General features: G+C 36.2%; 1 protein-coding gene and 1 pseudogene across 2 annotated transcripts in view; both read left to right on the top strand.

The window, feature by feature from the left end:
• GRIN2B (glutamate ionotropic receptor NMDA type subunit 2B) overlaps positions 1–16,553 on the top strand; it is a 409,231-nt gene that overhangs the window by 75,122 nt on the left and 317,556 nt on the right. The window lies entirely within an intron of this gene.
• On the top strand, positions 1,702–5,219 carry LOC116624153 (annotated as a pseudogene).

Raw genomic sequence — 16,553 nt, 5'->3', positions numbered from 1 at the left:
TGGTGTTCATCTTTATCTACTTGGGCAGTTTCACAGTCGGTCTTGGGTTTTCATGTGGACTTCTACACATACAAAGAGTAGTAACTCAACTTCAGTGCAGATCTGTGTAACATGGCTCCAAATCTGGAGCTCCAAAATTCGCCCTTTGTGCTGCCCAAGGATCAATGGCTTTGACCTAGCTTAAGGAGGGTAGAAGGAGAGAAGGAAGTATCTTTATGCTGCTTTCCTGGAGCCTGCCCACGTTACAAAGTGTGAGCCAGTGCTCGTTTATACTATGTACCGCGTGTACACATAATCCTGGGGCTCCTTCTCCTATCACTTTCGCTACTAACCGAGCATTGCTAGATTCCATTAAAGTGGTCTTTTTCTTGGAGAAGTCCAGCAGTGTGCTTGGTGTCGTGCTCTTATCAGACCAGTTTGAAGGTCCTTTCTTCAGTTCCAGGCAATCAGTGAATACACTGGGGTACATTTTGTGAGACGTCTCAAGCAAGGGGACATGACTTGAAGTAAGTCATATAAAAAATGGTAGAAGTAAGAGGTGTTTTTAATTTGTAGGAGAGAAGGGCAGGGCAGGGCGTGAGTTTTCTTCAAGTATATGAAATGTTGTCATCTGGCAGGGGATTAGTTGTTCTGCGTCTCTCTCCCTAAGGAGCAGAACTAGGTGCAAGGTAAAGGGAGACGTTCAGTTCATCATAGGGAAGGACTTTAGAGTGTGATATTTAAGAATTTTTGTGGCAGAATCAAGCTTCTTGAGTTGAAATCCACCATCTGCCGGTTACTAGCCATATAAAATTGGGTTAATTTTTAAACCCTTCTAATCTTTAGTTTCATCCATAAAATGGGGATATATTAGTATCCATCTTATGAATTGTTATGGTTATCTGAGGACATAATGTCAGTTAAATGCTCTTTATCATGATGCACAGTGAGTGCTTATAGTACTGGCAATTATGAACGGGCTGGGCTATCTCAAAATAGTACCTGGGTCTAACAACAGTTTCCAGCGTTTCCTATGACCACTGAACATCATAACTTTCTTTTTTTTCAAATTTGGAATTCTTTGGCATATTTATGTGTGGTTTTCTTTTGTTTTCCTTGGCTGAGGGAAATTGATAGAGAACTACATACCTTCCAGAGTAATTTAAATGGCATAGATATTGCTGTGAGGTTTAGGAAAAGTAAAGTATACAGTGTTATGAATTCTAAAGAACTGGAGAATGGGTAGAATGGATGAGGATGCCATTTTGACTTGGTGAAAGTTGAATTAAGATTTTTTTTAAAATAAAGAAGTGAAGTTTTAAGATTATGCCTAATGAAGAGAAAACCTCGTTCATTTTTTTCTGTTTATTTTTACTCTGAAGTAAAAGAATTATGACCTCTAACGTTAAATAGAATATAAAATAACAAAAAAAAAGATTTTAAAATATACTGTATGCATTTCCAAGTAAGGCATTCATGGGCAGTAATAAGTAAAATGCCATTTACTTTTTTTTTTTTTTAAGATTTTAACTTATTTATTTGACAGAGAGGTAGAGAGAGAGAGAGCACAGGTAGGCCGAGTGGCAGGCAGAGGGAGAGGGAGAGGGAGAAGCAGGCTCTCCGCTGAACAGGGAGCCTGATGTGGGGCTCGATCCCAGGACCCTGGGATCATGACCTGAGCCAAAGGCAGACCCTTAACCTACTGAGCCACCCACGCGCCCCTGCCATTTACTTTTTTTTTTAAAAAGGTGAATTACTTTATCCTGAATTTTAAGAAACATTGAGATAATGAGATGATAAAGGATCATTTTTAAATATTTCTTGAGTTCTTGTTTATGCACTTTAAAAAAATCGAAGCGTAACGTACACACGATAAAGTGAACCGTATCAAGTTCACAGTTGGGTGAATTTTTACATATGTATACATCTGGGCAGCCACCCTCCAGATAAAGATAGAAACCATTTCCAACAAGCCAGAGAGTTCCCTCATGCCCTTTCCAAGTCTACTCAGACTTCTGTCAGCCTTAAGTAAGTTTTGCTTGTTCTTGAACTTCATATAAAGGCAATCCAGCAGTATGTATGTACTCTTGTGTCTGGTGGCTTTTGCTTCCTATCTTATCTGTGAGATTCTTTCGTATGGTTGCATGTAACTAGTTAATGCAAAAAGCTTATTTCTAAATGGCTTTCCGTATTACAAATAAACCTTTGGAAGAAATGTGAGACTGGAAGGAGTCTTACACAACTTCACGTCTGTGTCCTTTGATTTACAAATGAAGCCTCTGAACTAAAGATATTAAGTAATTTACATAGATAACGAATGGCCAAGAAACAGGGTACGCTGTATCTTCACAGAGATAGATCTATTGCAAACATTATTCTCAGTAAGAGTCATGCACATAGTGTCTAAATTATACATAGAAGATGTGAATTATTTAAAATTACAAATTATTATGATATAAATTAATCCTATTCACCATGGGACTGGCTTTTGGGTTGTATACACATTGCGACGATGACATTTTTAGAACAGTTTATTGTGATTTTCCAGACAAGGAAGTCATTGTCATCATGCCTATTCACAGAAGTCATAAAGCCCTATAGACAGCAAAACTGGAATTGCTTCTACTAGAATAAATCCTGAATACACCCATTTCCTCCTCTTGTGCGCGTGTAGGCACGTGCACACTCACACACACACTCACAAGCACACATACACCACCTACAACAGACCATGCGAAAAGACCACACATTTTGTAGAATATGACCACTCATCTCTATATCATCAAATGGGTGATTGTCTCTCTTCACAACCTGTTGCTCCTGAAACTCAAAATGTTGTTCTTGAAATTGATTGATTGTAGCAAAGCTGTATAATAAAGAAGTGGGAGTAGATGGAAGGGTGGTAAAGCTTTGCCCTTCAGTGGGCTTGGACTTTAAATTTCGATACTGAAGGACAGGAGGTAAGGCCTGGAGTGCCTGTGGAGTTGTTTGTAGTTAGGAGGCCAGGCACAAGCTGGAATGTTTAAAGGACAGAGAAATGCCATTTCTTCTCCAGGAATATGGCAATCCGGCTAATTAGTCTGACCCTCTGGCTAAAAACAAATTAAAATACTGGATAAAAAGGATGTCTTAAAAGCACTGAATTGCTAAAAGAGAATAAAGAATTGGGAGGCTGAAGTCCAAGGCCGGGAAAAGCACTGGGAGCTCTGTTTATCCCCTGCAATTTGCTGATCCTCAAAACTGAGAAGCAGTTTTGATGGCCTGGGAGGAAAGGGCAGAAAACAAAACTTGGAATGTGGTCCAAATGGGGAGCCTAGGGAAACCCTCCCATATTGTGCTGGGATCTCTGAGCTACAAATGCCCGCATCACATCCCCAAGCAAGCGCACAGAGAGAGCGGTCTCCTCAAGACTGAGCAGAAGGGGGCTGGAGGTGGGGAAGTGAAAGAAAACCTGTCTCTGAGAAGTTGTTAAGGACAGCAGGCTCAGACCATCAGAGTACTTACAGCCTGTATTTGCATAAATGGATGATCCAGAACCCTCTAGCAGGGAATTTAGTTTGAGGTTGTTCTGGGTTCCTGGTAGTCTTAGGCACCCGGCAGAAGCAAATGCAAACTTCTTTGGAGGAAGACACCTTCATCCTAGACTATGGGACCTACCTCCCCTTTCCATTTTCAAGGGTAGTGAGCAGTACCCTCAGAGATAACTAGCACACAACAAAACCAACACGAAGCAGAAGAAACACCAGAGTGCAGAGACAGATCGGCAAACACTCCAGACTTTGGAATCATCAGACATATATTACAGATAACTATCTTTATGGTATTTAAAGAAATAAAAGGTAAGCTTAAAAATATCTCTGGGAACTAGAAAAGTGTAGACTATATTCTAGAAGATTTGTTAAAAAAAAACAAAAAAAAACCCAACCAGAGATTTAGGGGCTACTGCCCGGGGCTGGAGGGGAGCAGTTGGGCACCCCCAGGCAGGCACGCCCAGCTGGGCGGGGACCCCGCTGCTGGCGGGAGTCGGCCTTGCAGCCATCCAGGGTGTGCCTCACAGTGCAGACCTGCGTGTGCCTCCCACATTGCGGGGAAGGAAGGGAGCCCCGAGCCAGGGAGGCTGACCCCCAGCCTCCGCAGGAGGTTCCACAGGAACCCCGCCTTACCTACCGCTCAGCGACCTGCCACTGTCCTCGCCGATTTTCAGCGGGTTTTCCTGCACGTCTTTCTCCTCCTCCACCTTCTTCTCCTCCTCAGGGATCAGCTCTGCTCCGGGTTCAGCTCTTAGTACCTGCAAATTAAACCAATACAAGACAGATTAAGGGGAGAAAAGGAAGGAAAACAGGTATAACTTAATGCCTTGCCTGGAGTCACACGTACTTAGGTGACAGTTTGCAGAAACCCAGATCTGCAAATTGATGGGCCACAACCCTTTCCAGCCAAAAACTTATTCAAAAATGTCAGAACTGTGTATGGAATGTGAAGAAGAGCTGGAACCATAGCAGAAGAAACTAAGAGGTTGAGGATGAGGGTGAGGATGACCACGAGCTGATCTTTGTTGGAGAGATATCAGGTTCAAAACCAGCAACTGCAAATATTTTGAACAGGGTAGACCTCAGCTCATATTTGAGGGGACTAAAGAATAGTGCACTCAGGTATTACTGCTGCATCCCAGCGCACAAGTCAGTACTAGTGAACCCAACATCAGATCCAGGGGCTGCCTCACCAGTAGATTTTCCCCCTGAAACTAGATCTTTAGATAGTTCTGTTACTGTTCAGACTTTGTCTAGACCTGTGTTTCTGAAAGTACATAGTCATCTCAGGGATACATTGGATATTATTTATCAATATCTACAATTTCTGGGCTATCATGGGTAGTCATCCAATATAATTGGTTCAGAAAGCCTAAGTGACATTAGACAATGTCAACCAGGAACTAACTACCTAACCTGTTCATAAATCAGGCAATATGCTTACATTAAATAGGTACAGTATTGAAAACTGTGCTATCAAAACATGAATGAAAGTATAATCAGTAATGAAAATTGCACAATGGCAAGCTACTTAAGATTATAAACTGGGCCAGGTATTCTTGGTTCTAAATTTAGAAAATTGTTGAGAGGCTATTGTAACATTTTATTCTGAAAACATACCTTCATAGTTTAATTAGTTTAAAAAACTTAAAAAGTAACTGTTCATGTTAACAGTTTTTATTGAGCTATTAATATTTGTAAGGCTTTGTGCTAAATGCACTACATAAATCTTTTAATGTCTGTGAAACAAGCACTATTATTATTATTGTTTTATTTTCTTTTTAAAATATTTAAAAAGATTTATGTATTTTTTTATTTGAGAGAGAGAACGTGCTTGCATGTGGGTGAGTGGGGGGAGGGGCACAGGGAGAGGGAGAGAGAGAATCTCAAGCAGACTCCATGCTGAGAGTGGAGTCCCATGTGGGGCTTGATTGCATGACCCTGAGATCATGACCTGAGCCGAAACCAACAGTTGGATGCTCAATTGATTGAGCCACCCAGGCACCCTGTTACTCTTATTTGATAGTTGAGGAAACAGAGGCTCACAGAGCTTCAGTAATTCACTGAAGGTCACACAGCTAGCAAGTGGTAGATCTGGGATTTCAGTACAGACTGACTCACAGTTTATGTGTGTATGCAAATAAATACATAGATGTTATGTATCAGTGTATATTTTTTTAAAAATTGAAGCATTGCCTTAGGGCAGCGGTTTTCAAAGTGTAGTCTTCAATCTTCTGGGGTTCCCCCGAGACTCTCTTGTGGGTTTGGGAGACTGTCATAATAATACAAAGATACTATTTGCCTTTTTCACCGTGTTGGTATTTGCACTGAGGATGCAAAAGCAGTGGTGGGTAAAGTGCTGGTGGCTCAGTATGAATCAAGACAGTGGTACCAGCTGTACTAGTAGTTTTATATTAGTCACCACTGTGTACTCACGATAAAAAAATACTGTAGTCATACTCAGTTTCCTTGATGAAGTATTAAACTGTTATTGATGTTAGCTCTCTACCCCTGAATATGTGTGCTTTTAAACTATTTTCTGTGATGAAGTGGGTCGTATGCATAAAGCTGTCTGAAGTAACATGTTTATCTTGCAGGAAAGCACTTGTGTGATTGACTTGTGAGCTCAACCACTCACTTTTTAAAAGTAGAGACCATTTTTACTTGGGGGGGAAAAAAGCACCAACTAGAACTTCTAGGAGCAAAAAATAAAATAACTGGAAGTAAGAACCATATGATTGATTTAGCAGCAGATTTATATACAACTGAAGAGAGAATTAGTGGAATAGAAGATAAATCAGAAGAATTATCCAGAAGGCAGCCAGGGAGAGACCCTCTCCAGCGAGTCCTCCTTGAAAAAAGAAAATGTAGAAAAGAGGTTAAAATACATGGAGAGTAGAGTGAGAAGTGAGAAGGTAAAGACCTTCTCTGCATATGATCAGAGTTCTAGGAGTAGTGAGAGAAAATAGGTAGAAGCAATATATTTGAAGAAATAATGCCATTGATCATAGATCACACACCTAGATCCCATGATCATATCATAAGGGTAAAATTTTTATTTTACCAGAGTTATGTAACAGTTTTTTAAATTTGAATATACCTGAAAACATGACCTTAAAGTAGCTATATTTATCTATATTTATATTTATCTACATTATAAATTAGATTTAGAAGAAGAAAAGATCAAATGTCCAGATTCAAGAGTTATAATGAATACTAAGAAACACAAATAAATGTATTTTTACTTTAGATTTCCAGATGATTTCTGCCTTAAAATATATCATAATATTACAGCAAAAAATCAACTACATAAAAAATATTTTAAAAGAAGTCATAAAAATGACAGATTAGTATAAAGAAATGATCAGCAGGCTAACTCCTGACTTCTCAAGAGCAACTGCAGAATCCAGAAGATAGTAGAAACTTTATGTGCTGAAAGAAAGTAACTAGTACTTTAGAATTTCATATCAGTAAAAATATCCTTTAAGAATGAAGTAAAAGAAAAAAAAGAATGAGGTAAAAGTTCAAAAATTAAGGAAAATAAAAGCTTGAATTTTAGTCTCAACACTTCAAGGACATTCTGAAGGTTGTATTTTAAGCAGAAGGAACACGAGCTTAAGATGAAAGGTCTGAGATGCACGATGAACAAATATTGAATCTAAATGAGTATTAACCACTTATAACAAAAATAAACGAATAATACCGATAAAATTAAAAATGGGAAAAGTACATTACAAAAATGTATAAATTAGGTGTGGAGGTTAATGGGACTAAACTGTCTTAAGACATTTCTTCTATTTTCTGAGAAAAGGGTACAAATTTTAACTTTAAAGTTTGGTAAATTAAATAGACATGTTTTAGTTTCAACTATAAACATTAAAACAGTAGCAACTGAGTATAACTTACAATTAGTAGGTGGGAAATAGAAGGGAGAAAAATATTCAGTCATCCAAAAGAAGGAAAAGAAAGAGAGAATGAAAAAAAAAACACATGACAGGCAGTGCAAATAGAAAACACAAGATAACCAATTTAAGCCCATTAATTACAGAAACTAAAAATGCTCTACTTAAATAAATAATTCTCAGATTGGATTTTAAAAAATCTAATGATATGCTGTTAATGATATGTTACAAGCAACATATCTAAAACATAAGGACACTGAAAAACTAAATATAAAAGGTTGGAAAAATATATGCCATGCAATATTAACCAAAAGAATGCTGATTTGGCTGTATTAATATAAGATATTAATAGACGAGTCACTTCAGTGATAAAAATTTTAGTGTACTAGGAAGATCTAAAATTTTTAGATTATATGAACCTAGTAACATGACCTCAAAATATATGATATAATTAACAATTAAGTTGCTGAAGGAAAAATAAAAACATTCATAATTATGATAGATTTAAAAAAATACTTCCCTCAGTCACAGATAAAACAAGCCAAGTGTTACCAATATAGATATACAAGATTTGACCAATATGATCAACAAACTTGACATAACAGATATGTGCAGTAAAAGGGTGCAGAATACAAACCGTTTTTTAAGCATATATGAAACATTTAAGAAATTGATCATTTACTAGAACTTAAATCACATCTCATTGAATTTCAAAGGAGTGAAATCGAGGTCAGAAGACCTTATTCTTTCTGATCGCTGTGTAAATATTAAGCTAGAAGTAAGTAGCAAAAGGATAACCAGAAAATCTGATATATTTGGGATAAATAACTTACGTGTTAAAGGAGAAATCATCATAGAAGTTCAGAAACTATTTTGATTTGAACAATAACAAATTAGTATATGTAGGATGCAGATAAAACAGTCTTTAGAGAAAAATTTATGGTCTTTAGAGCTTATATTTTTCAAAAGGCTGAAAATTAATAGACATTTGTCTCATGAAGTTAGGTAAAGGGAAATAAGATAACCTAGAAGACTGTGGACAGAAGGAAGGACTCAAGATAACAGTATAAATGAAAGAAATTGATAATAAACATATTCACAAAATCTGAAGTCTTTTTGGAAAAAAAAAATCTTACACGCTTAAAATGTCCTGCAAGACTGGTCACGAAAGAATGATAAAAGGCACATGTAATCACTCTATGGAATGAAAAAGAGGATAACATTAGAAAGGCTACATAAAATAAAAAGATAAATTATTATAAAAACTGTATGCTGATGGTTTTGAAAATGTAGTTGAATAGAAAAATTATTAGAAAATAGAACTCACCAATACTGATTCACAAGTGAGTAGACAATCTAAGAATTACGATAATCTTTAATACATTTAATTGGTAGTAAAAGAAATCTTCCTAAAAGGAAAATGCCAGGCTCAGAGAACTTCATTGGCAAGTTTGTCAACCATTAAAGGAAGAAAACTTTTACTCTTACATAAACTCTTCCAGAGAATATAAAAAGAGATGACAGTCCCTAGTTTTGTTTGTTTGTTTTGGTTTGGTGTTTTGTTAAGGTTTTTAAAATGAGGCTTACATATTCTCAGTACCAAAACTCAGCATGGCAGATTGATGGAGAAAAGATGGACTTTTTAATTATTAATGCTGGGCATACTGGGCATCTGTATAAAAAAAATGTAAAAGGTTCCTCACTTCTTAGCACATACAAAAACCAATTCTATGTGGATTTGAGATGTAAATGTGAGAGGTAAAACTATAGACCTTATAGCAGCTAGAAGAATATCTCCTGAACTTGGAGTAGGAAAAATTTTTTTTATATAAAGCAAAATATTTCTAATAATAAAAAGCAAGTTTGATACGTTTAACTACATTACATTTGCAGTTTTTATATCGTTATATCATAAAGATAACAAAAAGACAGAGAGTGGGTAGATACATTTATAAGATATATAGCTGACAAAAGACTCATATTCAGGATTGATTGTGCTGTTCAATATGGTAGCCAGTAGCCACATGTGGCTACTTAAATTAAATTAAATTAGGTTAGATTAAATTAAATTTACCAAGCAATTCTTTACCTTCATTAGCTGTATTTCAAGTGCTCAATAGCCACATGTGCCTACTGGCTACCATACTGTACAGCACTGATTTAGACTTTTAAAAAAAATTTAAATTCAATTAGCCAACATATAGCATACCATGAGTTTCAGGTGTGGTGTTCAGTGATTCATCAGTTGCGTATTAACCCCCAGTGTTCATCACATCACATGCCCTACTGATTTAGATTTTTTATTTATTTATTTATTTATTTATTTATTTATTTTTTTAAAGATTTTTATTTATTTATTTGACAGAGAGAGAGAGAGACAGCGAGAGAGGGAACACAAGCAGGGGGAGTGGGAGAGGGAGAAGCAGGCTCCCCGCTGAGCAGGGAGCCCAATGCGGGGCTCGATCCCAGGACCCTGGGATCATGACCTGAGCCGAAGGCAGCCGCTTAACCGACTGAGCCACCCAGGCGCCCCTGATTTAGATTTTTTAAAGAAATATATATCCAGGGGTGCCTGGTGGTGCAGTCAGTTAAGCATCCAACTCTTGGTTTCGGCTCAGGTCCTGATCTCAGGGTCCTGGGACCGAGCCTCGCGTCAGGCTCTGTGCTTAGCGTGAAGTCTGCTTGAGATTCTCTCTCCCTCTCCCTCTGCCCCTCCCACTCGTGTGCTCGCTCTCTCAATAAATAAATAAATAAATCTTTTTAAGAGAAGAAAAGATTAAGAAAAGGAATATATATCCAGAATATACAAAATATAGTATCTCTGTATCTATATAAAGTGTTCATAATTTATAAAGAAATGAATATTCTTGTATAAATTAATAAGAATAAAGTTGACAACTCTCTAGTAAAATGGGTTAGTAAAAAGGCTTTAAAAGGCCCTTCCAGAAGGGGATATCTAAATGGCCGATAAACATACGAAAAGATGTCAACCTCATTAGGAAGCAGAGGAATACAAATTAAAACCATTAACAGTTGCCATGGTATATTCCACTGATTGGCTGAAATATTTGTACAAATTAATACCAAGTGTTTGTGAGAACATAGATTAAGAGGAACTCTACTGCTTGTGAGAGTGAAATTGGCCCAATTTGGAAAAGTAGTTTGACTTTATGTATTAAGTTTGAAATATATAGAGGATAAGTTTGAAATTCATAGGCAGGATATATATGTTTATATATACACATACATACATATATCCCCTGTGAATACCACATAGAGGTTAAAAATCTTACAGAAAACATGCGTTATTTTTCCAGGTCTTGGGCAACAGTTGACATGGCAAAATAGCTCCAAACTGAAATTGACCCAAAAGTCTTATCTATATTCCAATGTAGATAAATAAATTGAGGTACATTCACAGAATGGAACAGTATAGAGCAATTGAGGTAAATGAATCACAGCTGTACCCAACATCATGGCTAAATCTCACACGTCTGATACAGAGTAAAAGAAGCAAAATGTGAAATAATACATGTGCTATGATTCTATTTATGTAATGTTATAAAACTACACCATACTACTTAAGGATATGTCATTAGGTGAAAATTATAAAATAAAAGAAGAAAATGATTATAATACTCAGTAGGGCTGGTGGTTTCTTCTGTTGGTAAGAGAGAGGGTTGTAACAAAGGAAGGGCACATGGGTCTTTTGGGATAGTTGTAATAGGTTATTTTTTATTCTGGGTGGTAGTTATAGGAGTGTTTGCTCTAGAATTATTTGGAAGAAGGAATATTTGGAAGAGCGAATACATAAATATTTTATGAACTTCTTTTTTTTTTTAAAGATTTTATTTATTTATTTGTCAGAGAGACAGAACACAAGCAGGGGGAGAGGCAGGCAGAGGGAGAAGCAGGCTCCCCGCCGAGCAAGGAGCCCGATGTGGGACTCGATCCCAGGACCCTGGGATCATGACCTGAGCCGAAGGCAGCCGCTTAACCGACTGAGCCACCCAGGCGTCCCTTTATTTTATGAACTTCTTATATGAATATTCCACAATTATTAAAAAATGGAAGCCCTGAGCTGCTTATATTTTCTTGAGTATATTTGAAAAGGAGTTATAGAAGAGGGATATTTAAGAGTTATATTAATACATTCAACAAGTAGAGACAGGGAAAGATCATTCTAGGATTGGAACATTATGAAAACAGTATGGAACTGGGAAGACAAGAGCCTGTTTGAGTCCTACCAATAGTACCTGTATCCTTTAGGGGGAGGTGGGAAATATATGGGAAATAAGGTTGTTACAGGTTAGGTAGATGAGATTTTCCTAGACTGGAAACTGTTGTGAAATTATTATTCAGTTAAAAAAGAAAAAACTCTTTGTAGATACATCACCTTCTACAAAGCACATCTGTGGATTTCTTGAAAGAGAGCATAACCCCACTTATGTCCCCATGAGCATCAAACTGAATAAGAAAAATCTTCAACATCTTAACATGCTATTTTTTGTTTATATCACCTAACAGGATGTGGATAGTTGGCAGTTTCCCCATTTGATTTATTTAATTACAGATGAATCATTTGGTTTAACTTACTATTTTGACGTAGGAAATAATCATATCTAATATTTATAGATTTTTTAATGTATGTTTGGCACTTTTAGCAACTATGCTATGTTGCCTAGAAAAGCTTCTTGGGGCAAAAGGAGACACCCCTCTGGATGTTCCTGCCTATTTTCATTTTCATTTTAATTTGGATTGAACATTGGCTTACGTAAGGCACCTCCCCAATTGCCGAGACGAAACACTCTTGAACTTGGCACTGACCCACTCACTTTTGCCAGGTCATATCATAGTGTCTTGTCTTATTTCTACTGAACATTATCCACTCTTTTTTTTTTTTTTCCACTTTGAATGAGTTAGGGGCCACGCACAAGTTAGTGTCATATGTCAATTTAATTAATGTGTTCTTAATTCTAACATCCAAATCTTTAATAACATATTTTGCATTGAGTCAGACAGTGTTGGGCTCTAACTTTGTCTTCACCTTATAAGCTAATGTGACCTGAGGCAAATGATTGGCTTCTCTGAATTTTAACTTGCCTCACCTATAAAATGGGACGATAATTCTTACGGAAGCCTAGCACGGTATCTAATAAAACCTAATGCTCAGTAACTAGTGGTAGCACTAGTAAGTAGTAGTGATAATAGTAGTTCGTATTTGCAGTAGGGGTACCAGGAAATGCAATAGGCAGGTAAGGAAGGACTACATTTGTGCTCTGCCTCTTGAATTCTCCCCATATCCAGCAAGCAGGATGATCTAGCCACGTAGTGGCCATATTGTGGCAACAAAGAGTTCTCTCCCCTGTGGTTAAAAGCACCAGCCCAGGAATCAGGCAGGCCTGGGTGCAAATCCTTGCTCTGCCATTTATTACTGTGTGACTTTTGGCTAGTAACTTAACCTATCTCTAAAAACCTTTGAATATTAAATACAATTATATGTATAAATGGCTCAGCATAGTGGCTGGCACATAATTATTCAATAAATCATTATTTTTTATTGTTTCCCTAGGTATAGTTCTAGTAATCAAGACTATAAAGAGCTAGAAATAATGAACGGGAAAAATCCCTTTATCTCAGTGTCTGACCCTGTTGGGTCCCATTTGCAGCCTGCAGATTTGGTTAGCTGGGAAGGGAGACAGAGAGTAACACAGGCAACTCTTGTGTGTATTTATTGTCATTGTTTCTTTCTCATCTCACTTCTCCTCGTTAAAAACAAGCCTTATTGGCAAAGCCATTGGCTAAGATAGCTCTTTCTTTATTATGAAGTGGATGGCCGTGGGAGGTAGGAAGATGAATAAGGACCATATATTTATTGATTTTTATTGTGGTAAAAAAGCAGATAACATAAAATTTATCCTCTTAATTATTTTAAGGTATGCAGTACGATAGTATTAACTGTAACCACACAGTTATGCAAAAGATCTCTAGAACTTTTTCATCTTGTGAAACCGAAACTCTATACTCATTGAATGACAGCTCACCTTTCTTGGCTGCCCCCAGCCTCCGGCAACTTCCATTCTAAGAGTTTGGCTACTTTAAATATCTCTTATAAGTGGAATCATGCAGTCTTTGTCTTTTTGAAACTGGTTTATTTCATGTAGCATAATGTCCTCAAGGTGTATCCATATTGTAGTATATAATAGGATTTCCTTTGTTTGGTAAGTCTATTTGCAATTTTTTTTAAGGAACTACTGTGCTGTTTTCCATAGGGCTGCACCATTTTACATTCTACCAACAGTGCAAAATAACAGACATGAGTCCCAATTTCTCCACATCCTTGCCAACACTACTTGTTATTATTATTATTATTATTTTATAATGGCCATCATAATGGGTATAAGGTGATAACTCATTATGGTTTTGATTTATATTTACCTGATGATTAGTGATGTTGAATGTCTTTTCATATCTTTGTAGGTCATTTGTAGATCTTCTTTGGAGAAATGTCTACTCAAGTCCTTTGTCCATTTTTTAATTGGGTTATTTTTGTTGTTGAGTTCCAGAGGTTCTTTATATATTGTGGATATTATCTCTCTAGCAGATATATATTTGTAAATATATGCTCCTATTCCATAGGTTGCCTTTAACTCTGTTGATTGTTTCCTTTGCTGCATAGAAGTTTTTCAGTTTGATGTAGTCCCATTTGTCTATTTTTGCTTTTGTTGCCTGTGCTTTTGGTGTAATATCCAAGGAATCATTTCTAAATCTAATGTCATGAAGCATTTACCCTATTTTTTTTTTTTTTTTTTCTAGGAGTTTTGTGGTTTCAGGTGTAGCATTTAGGTCTTTAATCCACTTTGAGTTAATTTTTGTATATTGTGTAAGCTAAAAGTTCATCTTCTTTTTTTTGAATGTGGATATCCAGTTTTTCCAGCACCATTTGTTGAAGAGAGTGTCCTTTCCCCATTATGTAGTCTTGGCACCCTTATCAAAGACCATTTGGCCTTACACATGAGGATTTACTTCTAGGCTCTCTATTCTGCCCCATATATCTGTCTTTATGCCAGTATCATACTGTTTTGTTTATTGTAGCTTTGTAATGTATTTGAAATATATTTGAAAATCAGGAAGTATGAGGCCTCTAGCTTTGTTTTTTCTTTCTCATGATTATTTGGCTCTTTGGAATTCTTTGAGATTCCATATCAATTTTAGGATGGTTTTCTATTTCTGCAAAAATATGCCACTGGGATTTTGATAGGGATTGCATTGAGTCTATAGATCACTTTGTATAGTATGGATATTTTAACCATATTAAGTCTTCTAAACCATGAATATGACATATCTTTCCATTTATTTGTGTTTTCTTTAATTTCCTTCAGGAATATTTTGTAGTTTTCAGTGTACAAGTCTTTTGCCTCCTTTGTTAAGTTTATTCCTAAGTATTTTATTATTTTTGATGCTATTGTAAATGGGATCATTTTCCTAATTTTCTTTTCAGATTATTCACTTTTGGTGTATAGAAACACAGCTGATTTTTGTGGATTGATGTTGTGTCCTGCAACTTTGCTGAATTCACTTATTAGTTATAAGTTTTTCTATGGAATCTTTAGGGTTTTCTGTATGTAAAATCATGCTGTCTGTGAACACAGATATTTTTACTTCTTTTCCAATTTGGATGCCTTTTATTTTTCTTGCCTAATTACTCTGGCTACAACTTCAACTATATTGAATAAAAGTGGTGAGAGTAGGCATTGTTGCCTTGCTTCTGATCTTAGAGGAAAAACTCTCAGTTTTTTTTTTTTTTAAGATTTATTTATTTATTTTAGAGAGGAAGAGAGAGAGAGAAAGCGTGTGTGTGCATGTGGGGGGAGGGGCAGGGGGAGAGAAAGGTAGAGAATCCAAAGCAGACTCTGTGCTGAGCGCAGAGCCCGACATGGGGCTTGATCTCATGACCCTGAGATCATGACCTGAGCCAAAACCAGAAGTCAGACACTTAACTGACTGAGACACCTAGATGTCCAAAAAACTCAGTTTTTTACCATTGTGTATGATGTTAGCTGAGGGTTTGGTATTTATGTTGAGGTAGTTTTTTTTTTTCCACCTCTAGTTTTGTGTTTTTATCATGAAAGAGTGTTGAATTTTGTCAAATGTTTTTTGCTTTAATTGAAATGATCATGTGATTTTTGCCTTTCATTATATTAATGTGGTTTATTATAGAGATTAATTTTCATATGTTGAACCATCTTTGCATTACAGGAATAAATCCCACTTGGTCATGGCATATAATTCTGTTAATATGCTAATTTGGTATGTTAGTATTTTGTTAAGGATTTTTACATCAGTATTCATCAGGAATATCGGTCTGTAGCTTTCTTGTAGTTTTTGTCTGGTCTTGGTATCAAGATAATGCTGGCCTTACTAAATGAGTTTGGAAGTATTTCCTCTTCAGTTTTTTTGAAAGTTTAAGAAGGATTTGTGTTAATTCTTCTTTAAATGTATGGTAGAATTCCCCAGTGAAGCCATCTGGCTTTTCTGTGTTTAGAAGTTTTTGACTATTGATTTGGTCTCCTTACTAGTTACAGGTCTGTTCAGATTTTTTATGTCTTCATGATTAAGTCTTGATGGATTGTATATTTCTAAGAATTTATCCATTTCTCCTAGATTTCCCAGTTTGTTAGTGTATAGTTATTCATAGTAGTCTCTAATGATAACTTTTATTTCTGTGACATCAATTATAATGTCTCCTCTTTTATTTCTAGTTTTCGTTATTGGAGTTTTTTTGATCTTTTCAAAAAAACTAAATTTCATTGATTTTTTCCTATTTTTATTTTCTCTATTTTGTTTATTTCTGTTCTAGTCTTTATTATATCCTTTCATCTGCTAATTTTGGGTTTAGCTTGCTTTTTTCCCCCTAGTTCCTTGAAGCATAAAGTTAGGTTGATGATTTGAGATCTTTTCTTCGTTTTTAACATAAGTGTGTAGCACAGTAAACTTCCATCTTAATACGACTTTAATGCATCTCATAAGTTTTGGCATGTTGTGTTTTTATTTTCAATAAGGACAGTTATTAAAATAACCTGGGCCTAGGACATAATTTTTCAGTAGAACTAAATGATTAAGCCATACTTAATTATTGTTA

This window comes from Phoca vitulina, unplaced genomic scaffold, assembly GCF_004348235.1.
Source record: "Phoca vitulina isolate PV1807 unplaced genomic scaffold, GSC_HSeal_1.0 scaffold64, whole genome shotgun sequence".
Classification (NCBI taxonomy): Eukaryota; Metazoa; Chordata; class Mammalia; order Carnivora; family Phocidae; genus Phoca; species Phoca vitulina.
Note: the sequence above shows the minus strand (reverse complement) of the source record. Positions and strands in the feature narration are given on the sequence as shown.